This window comes from Anguilla rostrata, chromosome 5 (assembly GCF_018555375.3).
Source record: "Anguilla rostrata isolate EN2019 chromosome 5, ASM1855537v3, whole genome shotgun sequence".
In the NCBI taxonomy this organism is placed as follows: domain Eukaryota; kingdom Metazoa; phylum Chordata; class Actinopteri; order Anguilliformes; family Anguillidae; genus Anguilla; species Anguilla rostrata.
In genome coordinates, this window is record NC_057937.1 from 19,859,245 (window position 1) to 19,874,788 (window position 15,544).

The following is a 15,544-nucleotide window of genomic DNA, read 5'->3' on the forward strand; positions in this document are numbered from 1 at the left end:
GGTCTACTGCGGGCCAGCTGATCTTGGATCAGTTCTTAGAAGCATCCATAGACTACAGCAGTCCTGCCTAGCAGCCTGGCCTCAACCCTGTGTTTTGTAGTTGTCCATGACCATGAAATGCACTTTTTGTACGTCGCTTTGGATAAAAGCGTCTGCCAAATAAATGTAATGTAATGTAATGTAACCCTAAAGATAGCCTGATTGCACAATATGAAGGTTAGAGGCTTAAATTGCAGCCTAGCCTACCATTGTGTATCCCCACAGAACAGGGGCCATGCAGAGAGAACAATCCATTTGTCTAATCTACATAACAGTAGCCTGAATGTCTGGGTTGAAATGGACATCCTGTTTTGTTTCATTCGGTTGTCTGAATGCAGGGTGTGTTACGAAATGGAGAGGGAATTTTAATGGAGACTAAGGCATTCTGAAGGCCTTATCCGTAGTGCGTATACAGGTGATGTGCGAGACGTGGCTGTTCATGGTTCATACAAAGAGAGTGGATGAATGGCTGGTTAGGGGCTATAATGAGATTTCTGATATTCGTAAACAATTGTGCATACTCCTGGAGTTCCCCTGTGCGGGAAATATCGTATTTGTGCTGATTATGCAATCAATCCAGAAAGACCTGCAACTACTTAGCGCAGCATGTAGTTAGTTGACAGTCACACAACACAAGAGGGGACTGGGCACTCTCCGCTTCATAAATAAAAACATATACTGCAGCACACCCCACTCCCAACAGCATTATGTCGATGCTGATGGAAAAGAGCCCAGATCGCTGCTGGAAACGAGCTGGCAGACCATTGGGTAGCGAGGAACCGCGGTGCATAGCACATCGATTACACAACAAACCGCAGTGCATGAGCGAAGGGACCTAATCCCGACATACTTCAGAAGATGAAGTAGGCTGCATGTTTTTATTTGCGCGTTCGGGGGGAATCTGTGGAAAAAACATCCTGTTTTTTTCCCCTTTCAAGTAGTGAAAACAAATCGGCTCCGCGTTGCAGTTTCGCTGGGAGCGCAAGAGGACGGAGACGCCGCGTAAACAGATGGCATTGATTAGTGGACTGTAGGCCTTTCTCCTTTCCAAAAACCTCTTTACCATTTAGGCCGAGGGCCAAACTGTTTCTGTTTTTCTGAAACAAACTGCGATGCAATCAGGCCAAATTACAAAACGTAAACAGGAGCAGATTTTACACCAATATACAGATTCGTTAGGAAATGTTATTGTGTCCTGTGGGTCGTGTAAACAGAATGGAGGGACGAGCTGGGGACAGCTGTCAACTTTAAAAGTAATTTGAGCAAACAGAATAAACAGAATAGTGCTGACTCTTTTATTGTTTATGCTTTGGTGACCCCTGTTGGTAATATGTAATTACTACACCTTGATGATTTTCAAAAATGAGGAACTTCATGCATTACACTTAAGGTCCCGCATAATGACCTGTATGTGAATGTAAATGTTCTAAAATAAGATTAATTTAATTTGAAATCGAATCATACCATAAAAAATAATTGTGTTATTATAAAAAGATCAAAAACAAATTCCAAATATAATGCTCTGTAGCAATTTCAACATTTTAATTTGTTTTCTAGATTTAGCTATAGTTGCTAACTATATGGTGACAAGTCTGCAGTTCAGCATCTTCCATAGTCTCTAGAACCATTTCCCCCATTTTTTCACAATTGTGCCTCTCAGCTCACTGCTTTTGCTCTTGGCACACCTGTATGAGGACCACTGCAGTTGTAGGATGCCTCCTAAACCCTCACTCAATAACCAGAAACTACTTTACACCCTACAGGCCGCACAGTACTACATGAGAGCCAGTGACTATTTACACTGTACAGGCCACACAGAATCAGAGGAGAGCCAGTGACTATTCTGCAACCTACAGGCCACACAGTACTACATGAGAGCCAGTGACTATTTACACTGTACAGGCCACACAATACAGCAGTAGAGCCAATGACTATTTTACACCCTACAACCCACTCAATACTACAGGAAAGCCAGTGACTATTTTAAACTCTACATGTCACATAACACTACATGAGAGCCAGTGTCTATTTCACACCCTACCGACCACACTATTACAGGAGAGTCACTGGCTATTTTACACCCTACAGGTTATATAGTACTACAGGAGAGCCAGTGAATATTTAGCACATTATATGCATTATAGTAGTACAGGTGAGCTAGTCTCAGTCTGAGGAGGGGTATTTCATTGATAGCAACTGTGGGTGTCCACTCTATACCCCATATGCTTTCTTTATAGAGCATCTTGAAAGGAAACCCACCGTTTGTGAAATGTTTCTCACAATGTGATTGCTTCTACCTAGTTGTAGCCAGCTTTGAGTTAAGTCAGTGATCGAGTTGGCTTGAATCACCACCAACCTACACAAGTTAACGATTTGTCTGAAGAAGTACCTGACCTTTGGTTTATCAGCAGAGCACATTCCTGGAAGTTGGGCAGACTTCTCTCACATCAGTGTCAACCTGGTCAGGCTCATTGTAGCAGGTTACAAACCTAACAAGTTAGGCTAGTAGGTGCCTGGTCTGTCACTGAGTGGAATTAAATACAGGGTGACCTGAAGAACGCTGTCTTATGCTACCTCAGGCAGAACAAACTGTTTCCTACTGCTGAGGAGTCCAGGGCTCATTGTATGGGCAGATTTCTCCTGCCCATACAATGACCTCGTGCATAAACAGCTGAAAGGCCAAACTTACCCTAGATCAGCATTCCTACTTAGAGATTATTTATGAACACAGTACCAGGTCATAGTTGGCTGATGACGTAGTCCAGGCTTGAACCTGTGATTATGAGACCAGTTAAGGGCATATGCTCAAATGTCTGCATTCACTGAACCTTCCTTTCAAAATGGAGACTAAACTTAGCAACGCCGTGGCTAAATTCAAACGTAGGCACTCGTACTCTTGGTGAGGAACTGGGGTGTTCTTTGAACAAAATGTGCATTCCAGAAACATTCAAGAGAACAGTGGTAGTTGTGGTAGTAACATTTGTATACTACTTGCCTAAGAATGGAACCTCATTTCATCTATTTCACTGTAGGGATTAAATGAGACATATTTTAAAAATGAAAAAAGAGAAAAACCTTCTTGAACAGGTTTCCACTGTAGACTGAGAAAGTTTTAAGGAGACTTGTGTGTCGACCTAGTCACAGTGTCTCTTTAATTACAGCACTGACTGACATACACAACCCGTGAATCAAGTCATTTCTCACACTTGCATTTACACATACAAATGTCTAAGTCAACATCACCCTCAGCTTGGTAATCTACTGACTATTTTGGCATAGTGGAATTCAGTTATCTTGGAAAACATCCAGTTATCTTAAAAATATAATAACACATCTCTCCCTTCATCAAGCTAGAAAGTGAGGAGATCACAGTCCTTTAGGCCTAGTTCCACACCTGAAATTACCTGAACGTCACTGCAGCTGTCATTGTTTTTGCAGTCAGGATCAATTCAGCTGATGGGAGCGAGGCGTGAATCCCCATTATGCGGATGTGGATGTTACTCTATTCCCCTCTCTCCCATTTTTCCAAATTCCACTGTCTGTTACGCCAACTTTTTATTCCATTTTTTGTGGAAAAAACACAAATTCACAGCTCTGAATTCTTAACACTGAAGTTTCTGACCTCTTAATGCTGGATGCTGGAACATTCATTTGACACATCCTACAGAGATACACGAAGGGGTTTGAATGAGTACAATGTGTCAAGCTGAGTTAGCTGACCATAAACTTATTCTATAGAATCTGCTGTAAAACACAATCACATGATGAATGCAGAAAATTCCATAACATAATGTTTCCATAACATAATTCCATAAAATACCATGACATTATTCACAATACCTACCTAGGTTGGTAGACGAGTTAGTCAAGTAACTACCCATCTACTGTACTTACATAAACACGTGCCTCAGCACTGGCAAGATGTATATTGGAGAAAACACATTTTGTAAAATGAAGAGAAGTTTATCATAAAAGTAAATTGTTGTTTTTAGATTCTAATTACAATGCACCTGGGGGGATACTAAAGTTGTCAATTTATCCAGCTTCTGCCATAGGAGTTTAACCCCAGCTTTCCTTTATGATTCAGGGTGACACAGCTCATAAAACAGAGCAACTTTTTCAGGTCTACATCACTTCAAGCATCACACATCAGTTCTAAGAATCAAGTCTTTGCCATAATGTATTTGAGTATTGAGGGTTTGAAACACATGTATTAAATGATAGTAACTTGGCTTTGTTTTTACCTGGCTCTCTATCATTCACCCATCTGTGTAAGCAGGCCTCCTTCACCAACATCTGCATGGGTTACTCTGGCTTGATTACGTTTGACTGATTTAACACACTGCCCCCAAGTGGACATACTGCTTAAACGTAATCAGGGCCTTTATTCATAGAACGGGAAGCAGAAGAGATGGAACTTATTTTCACTTGGTTAGCACTACGAAATTTGAAACAATTAATTATATTGACTGCAAATATATATAAAGGGAATTATAATTTAGCACAATTCACCTGCTGTTTTGAATTTTGTGTGTAAACATTAAAAAAGGATCTGGGTTTTAAAAGAACACTGGTATTGGGTCACTGTGTTTACAGCTGTGAGAAATGCTAATGCACCATTAACCCACTCTCACATTCCTGTGCAACTTCCTTTTTTTTTTTACTTAGAGCTGGGTTAACAAGTGTAGACATCACTAAACAAAATTAGACCAGGACTGCTGGACTTCCATACCATACTCTGACTCTCTGGCCTGCACACAAGCTATTCAGATAAAATACATATGTATGAAATACATATGTATGAAATATATAGAGCACACACATGCAAAACCAATTAGAGGGACAAATTAGGGTCTTTTTTCCAGCAGAGCTATGATACGGTCCTGTTGCTTTGAAATCTGGCGGAGCGTTGAAGACATGTCCTTCAAACAGGCCAGCATGTCCTCCTCCCGCTTCTCTCTCCTCGTCTCCCGGTTTTCCCTCCGTTTTTCCGCTACAAAGTTTCGCCGCGTGTGTCTGTTGGCCAGGCTCTCCAGAACTTTCGTGCGTCGCAGCGCGTGCCCTTCGTAATTCTCCAGAAACATGTCTGTGGCATCCAGCAACGTGCTCCTCTTCCTGTCCGCCTCTGCCCTGGGCGGGCGTGACGTCGTTGGCGAGGTGGTGATGGTGGAGTCCGTGGGGCTTCCCTGGCTTCCGTCAGGTGATTGAGTGAGCGAAGGAGTGGGCGTACACGGTGCAGGGGAGGGCAACATAAGCGCTGGTGCTGGGCGTTGCTCGGTAACGGTAGGGAAGAGCGCTGTGGAGATAGCGGCCCTCGATATTGGCAGTACGCCCACTGTCTGTGACAGAATGCTGTCAAGGGCCTGCAGAATGGACACAAAAATATGGTTGAAAATCAAAGCTTGACATTGCACATCGGAATGAAGTCCTACACAAAACATTTGCAGCCATTAAACCTGAACATGTGTTTGACACATTTTGTACATTTTTTACACATACTGTGCTGTCTCTTGATATGTACTTCACATCAATGCCAACATGAACATAACTTAACCGAGGGTATAATTTAAGAGGGAAAAAATATGCTGGAAATTATTTTTGCATGATTGTGAGAAAAATAATTTCAGATAATAAAGATGGGGATTTCATGGTGATTGGGATATACTGATCAGTAAGGTTGGGTGGTTGTCACGGAAGTCGCAGGTGCCACGGATTCCAAGACTTTCCATATTTTATTTTATTTTATTGCCATTTCCACAATTTCCTCAATTTTTAGTACTTTCCATGATTTTTCAGCAGTTTTGGATGGTCTGTCAACCTTAATGTAGCCCACAGAGTTATTTGTATTGGGCTAAGCATTTTAACAACAACCTATTGCCAAATGCTGGGAGAAACAAAGTGCGATAATTTGCCAGATTCCCAGATTCTGGGATCAAGATTCTCTTCAGTTGTTGCAATCAGAGGTTTGACAGTCAACAGTGTTGATGCCCAGCACTCCTTCCCTCTTTAGGGAACATCAGTGAGAACAGGCACTTTTCAAAGACTCAAACCTCACAATGTACAACATATTGCACCAAAACTTTAAAGACATAAAAGTGGATCCGCAGGAACCATGTTTAATTTTAGCAATGCAAAAGGCAATTATGGGGATGCCAGCTGCAGTTAGGTGGCGACAGATGCAGCGTTTGTGTATGCAATATTGCACAAGGCTAGCGGAACTAGTGCAGCCATCACAAATGAAGTTTGTGTTTGGTGTTTCGTTCCTGAAGTTGCAGAACGAAACACCAAACATATGAACTTTTACATACACACAGCTCAAGTCTATAGTATAAATTAGCAAGGTGAATCATCTTTACTTTGCTCAGCTTTTATGATGATTAAAATTCACAGATTGTAAAGTTGACATATGCCTGCCCGCAATCCAAAACAAAACAATTGCAGATTTTATTTGTACAAGGAATAGCCCGGTAAATGACAAAGTTAGCTAATCATAATTTTGTTCAGTCACTAATTTATCACATTCCAACTAGTACATTACCGGCATTTAGCAGAAGCTCTCATCCAGAGCGATTTACACAACTTTTACATTGCATTTGCATTGCTTCCATTTATACAGCTGATATATACTGAAGCAATGCAGGTTAAATACCTTGCTCAAGGGTACAATGACAATGTCCCACCCCGGAATTTAACCTGCAATGTTTTATGTTACAGGACCAGTTTCTTACCCATTATACTACACTGCTGCCCATAGTCATTTTAATTTTAGTATTATAGTAATAGTATAGTAACAGAAATAGTGGAAGTCATTTTTAAAAAATTAGTAATTAACCAATTATCAGTGTTTACAATGCGTTTTCAACATACTGAGTATCGGACACTGAATATCGGTGCAACCAATATCCAAGAATAAAAATCAACAGCCAAAATATGCCCCTGTAACTAGAGTGGTTGTCTGGCAGTCAGAGGGTTGCCGGTTCGATCCCCCGCCCTGGGCGTGTCGAAGTGTCCCTGAGCAAGACACCTAACCCCTAATTGCTCCCAATCAGTTGACTGGTACCTTGCATGGCAACCTTTCACTGTTGGTGTGAGTGTGTGTGCGTGAATGGGTGAATGAAAGGCATCAACTGTAAAGGGCTGCATAAAATGCAGTCCATTTACCAAGTAACAGACCCATTATGCATTTCCTCAAATTAAGACCAATATTCCAACTAGAAAAATAACCCAATGATTACTTATTTGTTTGTTATGAACTTAAAGCTTCTACAATTTCATGTCATTTATAGCCTATGACGTTTCCTTCTATCCCAAATGACTGAACAATATTTAAGTTTATTGTGGACTCACTTTAAACAAGCACACAAAAATGTATTTTGAACACTGATTTCACTTTGTGCTGGCATTTTATCACCGGGAATTTAAACATTCACAATACTAAATATTCCATAATTTATTAATTTAATTATTCAAAAATTCAATTATTTTATTGGAATGGCAGGCTAATTGATAATGGATTAAAAACCTCGGCTGGGCACGTTAATTCTAACGCAGGAATGATCAATCGAGATTTACGCGTGTTTTAACACTGCATTAGAAAGCATAGTTTCGGAATAATCCTCCATAAGGAAGCACAGATAGCTTTACAACAGTACACAGCAATAACCTTGCTATCTCCCAGAGACCTGTTTAGCCGTCCCAGGCATCAGGATTTAGGCTACATTAGTGCCACACACATTTTGTTGAAAAAATAAGCTTCAATACAATAAAACTTATGATCATACACTTAAACTGACAAACACCGGGGCTCATGTCCACGAAGTGTTGCAAGTGAGAGGACGGAAATGTCGCGGATTTGACAAGCTATATGTAGCTAAATTTGATCGGTAGCTTCTTAACGTACCTCAAAGTACTCCCAAGTAATCCTCGTTTCGCCTGACACCCTGGTTCTGTCTTTTGTTCGCTTGTAAGTGACAAGCAGATTATTCCACTTTTTCCTAATCTTTTGCGCCGGAATATTGTATCCGTGCGCAAGGAATTCACCGTGCAGCATTTGATAAAATTGAGTTTTATTTATTTTGTACTGGTCCCAGTGCTGTTGTGTCAGTTCAATCAGTAGTTGCGTCGTTCTTGGATTGAACTCTGGGTGAGGGAAAATGTCACACTCTCTTTTCACAAGACCCGACATTGCTCCATGCATATGCTACATACATATCACTATGGCTGCATTCTCGTTCCTCCAGAAGAGCCTGCGTCTGCGTCTGCAGTCTGCGTCTGACGTCAGGGTCTGCATAGACGCCGTCTCTGACGCCGCACAACTTGGGGAGACACCGTCATGTAACCTTGCGAAAACAGTTAAACAACGTCGATGTCTTCTTGAGTTTCTTTAGTTTCTACTTTCTTTTCATTTTAATTTAACCATTGTTTTACCATGGAGTCCCATTTGAGATATCCTTAGAGTGAACGGGCCACGACAGTTATATAGAACAATTAAAGAACTAAAAACAGAACAATTATGCAATGACATCAGAAACAGAACAAACAAATAAATAATAAATAAATAAATAAATAAATAAATATAAATTTTTAGCGTTCGGGGATATTACGGTAGTCCCAAGTAGGCCTACATCTTTGTAAATAAGAATATGACGACAATTATTAGTCGCCAAGGAAAACCTCCCCAAGCATTTCAGCATAACTCCTTGACGTAGTTCACTTTCTGGGTTGTTTAAATATTAGGCTATTTTAGTTTTAGTGTAGGTTTTGTATTGACCCGGGCAGTTTTAATTGCAATAGCTAAAGGATATTTTAGATATTTTCAAAATTTCAGAGAACCTGCCAGCTTTACAACGATTGCCATCGGGACATTGTGCTTTTCATTTTTTTTTTACAAAAAGTCTGATAATAATAATAATAATAATACCACCAAGCAATACAATGGGAGCATGACCCCCTAAATATTTTAGTACAATTGTATGAACATAACCAATTTTTTTCTCTTTTAAATGTCTTTAATGACCAATAAATCAATAAATATTTGAGTGGTAGCAAAAAAAAAAAAAAAAAAATAGAATTGATATGAACTATACACAATTGTGTATTATTTAACTGTTCTGTATAGAATAGGGAGTATTCTTTTATGTCTTTACTCAGTACATTGTTGAGCCACCTTTGACTGCGATTACAAAAGTTTTCTAGGGTAGGACACATAAGCTTGGCACACCTGTATTTATGGTATATCTCCCATTCTTCTCTGCATATCCTCTCAAGCTCTGTCAGATTGGATGGGGAGTGTTGCTGCTCAGGTATTTTCAAATCTCTCCAGAGATGTTTGATCGAGTTCAAGTCTGGGCTCTGGCTGGGCCACTCAAGGACATTCATAAACTTGTCCCGAAGCCACTCCTGTGTTGTCTTGGCTGTGTGCTTAGGGTCATTGTCCTCTTGGAAGGTGAACCTTCGCCTCAGTCTGAGGTCCTGAGGATCTCTGAGTCATCAAGGATCTCTTTGCACTTTGCTCCGTTCATCTTTCCATTGAACCTGATTAGTCCTGCAGCTGGAAAACATCCCACAGCATGATGCTGCCACCAACATGCTTCACCGTAGGGATGGTATTGGCCAGGTGATGAGCGGTGCCTGGTTTCCTCCAAACATGACGCTTGGCATTGTGGCCAAAGAGTTCAATCTTGGCTTCATCGGACCAGAGAATCTTGTTTCTCAGTCTGAGGGTCCTTTAGGTGCCTTTTGGCAAACTCAAAGCGGGCTGTCATGTGCCTTTTACTGAGGAGTGGCTTCCGTCCAGCCACTCTAACAAAGGCCTGGTTGGTGGAGTGCTGCAGAGAAGGTTGTCCTTCTGGAAGGTTCTCCCATCTCCACAGAAGAACTCGGGAGCTCTGTCAGAGTGACCAGCGGGTTCTTGGTCACCTCCCTGGCCAAGGCTCTTCTCCCCGATTACATTACATTACATTCATTTGGCAGACGCTTTTATCCAAAGCGACGTACAAGAAGTGCATTTTCATGATCGTAGACAACTGCTGAACACGGGTTCAGTAAGGTACAATTACTTATTTTGTACAGCTATTTCTAGCTGAGAACAATGAACACTATCCTGGTCTAACATCTGCAAAGCCAAACTAGGCAGAAGATTAAGCTAGAGTATTAGGACAAATACAATTTACCAAGAAGTGCAGGGATGGGGCAACATGTAACAAGTGACAAGGAAAAAGGGTTTTTTTTTTTTTTTTTAATATATATATATACACAGCATGGTGGTGGTTATTCTAGGTATAGTCTGAAGAGATGAGTCTTCAGGCCACGGCGGAAGATGGATAGTGAGGGGGAGGTTCGGAGAGGGACGGGGAGTTCGTTCCACCACTGGGGAGCTAGGGTGGAGAAGCTCTGTGATCCCTTTGGGCGGGTGGGAGGGGTTACAAGACGCCCTGCTGCTGCAGAGCGGAGTGGTCGAGCAGGCACATAGAATTGAGTCATGTCCTGCAAGTAGATGGGGGCTGTCCTGTTGGCGGCAGTGTAGGCAAGGGTCAGGGCTTTGAATCGGATCCTGGCAGCGACCGGTAGCCAGTGAAGTGATCGCAGCAGAGGAGTGACGTGGGAGAATTTGGGGAGGTTGTAGATGATTCAGAATGCCGCTGCCCGGCTCATCTGTAGTGGCTGTATGGCACAAGCTGGCAGGTTTGCAAGGAGAGAGTTGCAGTAATCAAGGCGAGAGGTCACTGTAGCCTGGACGAGCAGCTGGGTGGAGTGCATCGTCAGGTATGGTCGAATCCTCCTGATGTTGTATAGGAGGAATCTGCAGGACCTTGATGTTGCCTTGATGTGCTCCTTGAGGTCCAGTTGGTCATCCAGGACCACCCCCAAGCTCTTGGCAGAGTGAGAGGCAGTCACTGTGGTGCCATCAACCGTGATTGAGAGTTCACGAAGCAAGGAGGTCTTGTGCGGGAAGAAGAGCAGCTCAGTTTTGTTGAGGTTGAGCTTCAGATGGTGGCTGGCCATCCAGGTGGAGATGTCAGCCAGGCAGGAAGAGATCTTATCATTGACCAGTGTGGCCGAGGGGGGGAAAGAAAAGAAGAGTTGTGTGTCATCTGCATAACAATGATAGGAAAAACCATGTGAATTAATGACTGAACCAAGAGATCTGGTGTAGAAGGAGAACAGCAGAGGACCCAGTACAGATCGCTGCGGCACTCCCGTAACAAGTGGATGAGAAGCAGAGGCAGACCCCTTCCAGGTGACCTGGTAGGTCCTATCTGCAAGATAGGAAGCGAACCAAGACAGGGCAGTCCCGGCAATTCCCATCCCAGCCAAGGTGGAGAGGAGTATTTTATGGTTGACCGTGTCAAAAGCTGCAGACAGGTCAAGAAGGATCAGGACAGAGGAAAGGCGTGAGGCTCTTGCAGTGGCAAGTGCCTCCGTCACAGCTAGGAGTGCAGTCTCTGTTGAGTGCCCAGATCGGAAGCCAGACTGGTGAGGGTCTAGCAGATGGAGAAAAGAGGTTAATTGTTTAAGAACTGCTCGTTCGAGGGTTTTGGACAGAAAGGGTAGAAGGGATACGGGTCGATAATTTGCTACATCGGAGGGGTCTAAGGTGGGTTTTTTGAGTAGTGGGGTAACACGAGCCGTCTTAAAAACAGAGGGAACATGACCAGAGGAGAGAGAGGAATTAACAATGGAAGACAGATAGGGAAGGAGCTCGCTGGAGATAGATTGGAGAACTTTAGATGGGATGGGGTCAAGTGGACAGGTGGTTGCGCGATGAGAGGTGATGAGTTGTAATACATCGGAGTCCTCCAGCATTTCAAAGGAGGTCAGTGTGGCTGTGGGATTACTCAGTTTAGCCAGGCGGCCAGCTCTAGGAAGAGTCCTGGTGATTCCAAACTTCTTCCGTTTAAGAATGATGAGGCCACTTTGGGACCTTCAATGCTGCATACATTTTTCAGTACCCTTCCCCAGATCTGTACCTCAACACAATCCTGTCTTGGCGGACTATGGCCAATTCCTTCGACTTCATGGCTTGGTCTTTGCTCTGACATGCACTGTCAACTGTGTCTTTTCAAATCATGTCCAATCAATTGAATTTACCACAGGTGGACTCCAATCAAGTTGTAGAAACATCTCAAGTATGACCAATGGAAACAGGATGCACCTGATCTCAATTTTGAGTGTCATAGCAAAGGGTATGAATACTTACGTAAATGTGATTTTTTTATTTTTAATAAATTTGCAAAAATTTCAAAGATTTGTTACTAGTCATAATATAATTTCAGATATCCAAAATGAAAAACCATTCCAGATATCTATAATGTAATTTTGAATATCCAAAAATACATTTTGACTAGTAAAAATGTCATTATGGATATGCATAATTGGCATTATGACTAGTAAAAATGCAATTGTGGACATCTGTATGAATATTGTGGATATCCATAATTGTAATTCTTCCTATCCAGAATGCAGTTTTAGATATCTGTAATTTTAATTGACATATAATGAACGTAACTGCGATGTTTGAAGCAATGTTTTGACGTGTAACTGTGTGTGACCTGTAGGCCTAAAACACATCACCTAGGAACAGATTCTTACTGGATACTGTCACAAGACGTTTTAGCGGGATTCGAGAAAGAAATCGACCGGGGAAGGGAAAGGGACAGAACATCGAATTTTGATCGACTGTTTAATGCAGCTTCTCGTGCAAGACAGGATTTTGCATCCCGAAGTCGAAGTCCGCAGGGTTTACTTTCTACCACAAGGCAACTTTTCCGACGTCATCCAGTGGCACAAAGTAAGTTTGCACGATTGATTTAGCATGTTAGCACTACGGACTGTGTATATGTAGGCTACCTTTGTTATTTACTGTGGCGGACCGTCAGGGCCTGCTAAGCCTTCTCTGAGCGGCCTAACAATTTTCAAAATGAGGAAATAATAATGTTTTCATAAATAATATTTTACTTTACTATTAATAATCTATAGAAAATCCATACATTCAAGTCACAAAACAAATAACTAATAAAAGATGGAAAAAAAACAAGGAACGAGATTAGAAACCGTAGTAGCTAGGCTATCTATTATCTATTACACAGATAAACAGAATGTAGTTAGATATAACCAAAATGAATTTCAAAAGACACCCATATTTTGTTCCGTTATTATTTTCTGAAAGTATTAAGATTTGTGTCAGTCGGTTTTGGCAATACCCAAAACGGGCCACATGGCGGCGCACTACGGCTATGAGGTACTTTAAACCCTGGCGAGGCCCAGTATAAGTATAAATAATGTATAAATAATGAGTATAAACATTAATGGGTATTAATTTTGGTATTCACATTAAAACTTATTGGTTGAACTTGTATATGTTGAATATATTAATTTCTTTTAATTCACTCAGATACAAGAAGCAGCAACAATTGAGGAGGCAAATATTGCCATTGGAGAAGCAGCAGATAGCCTGAGCATTATAGGTTCCCTCAGTCATGTGACAAAAATGTAATAAGGACTCCGTGGAGTTCCTCATGAATGGAAGAATGAGGGATGCTGTTGACCAGTAAGCAATTCCTGGTCTTGTATTATTCATTTAAACAAAGCATGCAGCCAGCTGACACTTTTAAAGTTTACCTGCACAATCAAATCTGTAAAAAAGACCTAAACAAATGTTTACTTTTCAATTTTATGATGTTCATGTGTTGATAATGTCAGAGGGTCTTATTCAACTCTGTTCTTTTTTGAAGCCATAGTAAGTACATAGGGGTGAATAATATTATTATTCTTAATAAATAATAATAATAATAATAATAATAATTACCTAAAATAAAATGTGCTCTGCTGGGTAGGGTTATGTAAGTATACCTGGTGTACCTGATGGGGAAAAAAATGACCGGGCAATAACGACGACCTGAAGGAATGTCAAAGTATTTATTCATAATTAAAATGTCTGTTTACAATCACAAAGGAAATTGCAAAATCTATATAATTTTGCATCAGACACCTTCAATTAGAGGAGCACATCACCAAAAGAATTAAGCACTCCAAAATATTCCATTCATATTGTGTTTAAAAAAATAAGCATTCCAGAAGTGATGTATGACTTAAGTTGTAATTGTAACTTCTTAATTCAATCACATGATAATTCAAATGATTAAATCAAAGCAAACTAAAAAAGAATAAATAATAGGTTGCAGCAAAATGCAAATGTTGGGTCTCCATGTCATGGTCCTGTGTGCCTGTCTGCGTTTTCCCTGTTGGGCCGCCAGATGGCGGCACCTCTGTTTTGTGTCCTGCTCCCCCTGTGTTAATTGTATGATTGTTTTCAATTGTCCTATTATTGGTTCTGGCTGTCTCGTTTTCCCTTCCCCTTCCGTGGCCTGATTGTTCATGGTGCCCTCCTGTGTCGCGTCAGTGTCTGTCTATTTAAGTTTCCCCCTCCCTTGACTCAGGTGCTGGATCCTTGTGGTTATGTCTGGTTGTTCTGTGCTCCCCTCCTCAAGTACCTGCTCCATGCGTCCCTGTCCATGTTCTGGTTTCCTCGTGTTTGTATTTTTTGGATTTTCTTTGTTCCTGCGTTTGGTTGTATTCCCTTCGTTGTTGAAGGCCGCCCTGCAAAGTTTTTTGTTCCCTTCTGTTCCCTTTGTTTCCTTGTTTCAAGTAAAGTCTTCTTGTTCTTTCATTTGGAGTTTTGTATTTTTTCCCACCCTCTGCGTTTGGGTCCCAACCCCCCACGCATCCTGACACTCCATCTGATCATGAAATTGTGTGTCCTGGATGCTTTGTCTGACGCGCTACCAAAAAGATTCTGAGATCCAAAAAAATGTTTCGTAACCTATTAATGAAAAAGATCAGCGTATTACAACGTGCATAACAATAATCAAAATAATCACAGCGATCAAAAGAAAGTGGCGGTCAACAAAAAAAAAAAAAACGCACTCACCTTCTCTCCTACCAGCTGCATGCAGGTGAACAGGAGCTTCTCAACTATGAATATGACCGCCCATACCCATGTGACCAAACTCAATAATCACCATGATTGCACAATAAATAAAAATCACAAACAATAACAAACATCCATTTAAACCATCACAAAACATTAATATTACTATGAATTTCACTCACTTTCACCTTCTAAATTCATTCATGGCTCCTAATAGGGATATTCCTGTCCTGCAGGTTTGCGGAGGGCTTCAAGACTCTTGGATTACTTGAACACCTCCAGATATACCCTGCCCTCTTCCATGAGATGTTTGTCTGTGAAGAAAGACCACTTCAGGCCAGGGACCTGATCAGTCTTTTCACTGTGGACTTCTCCATGCAGGGCAGCAATAGAAGATCTTGAGAAAAACCAGACAGTATGCTTCTGGAGAGACTGGTTGATTGATATTGAGGGTTTGTATTTTGTAATTTAAAAAAAGAGGATTCCTAAGTACCAAGTAACATAATTGAGGAATTAAATCCAACACGTCTGATAATTACTCTCTACCTGGTGTCCAACAGAAGAGGAAGCTGGCCC

At 41.4% G+C, this 15,544-nt stretch overlaps 2 long non-coding RNA genes across 2 annotated transcripts; both read right to left on the reverse strand.

Moving 5' to 3' along the window:
* Positions 1 to 3,577: 3,577 nt before the first annotated feature.
* On the reverse strand, positions 3,578 to 8,475 carry LOC135254944 (uncharacterized). The gene is made up of 2 exons (XR_010329994.1): positions 7,940 to 8,475; positions 3,578 to 5,402 (listed from the first exon to the last, which is right to left on the reverse strand). It is a non-coding gene; the product is annotated as an uncharacterized LOC135254944 (long non-coding RNA).
* Positions 8,476 to 13,942: 5,467 nt separating this feature from the next.
* On the reverse strand, positions 13,943 to 15,264 carry LOC135254945 (uncharacterized). Its single transcript, XR_010329995.1, has 2 exons — positions 15,151 to 15,264; positions 13,943 to 14,860 (listed from the first exon to the last, which is right to left on the reverse strand). It is a non-coding gene; the product is annotated as an uncharacterized LOC135254945 (long non-coding RNA).
* Between the last annotated feature and the right edge of the window lie 280 nt (positions 15,265 to 15,544).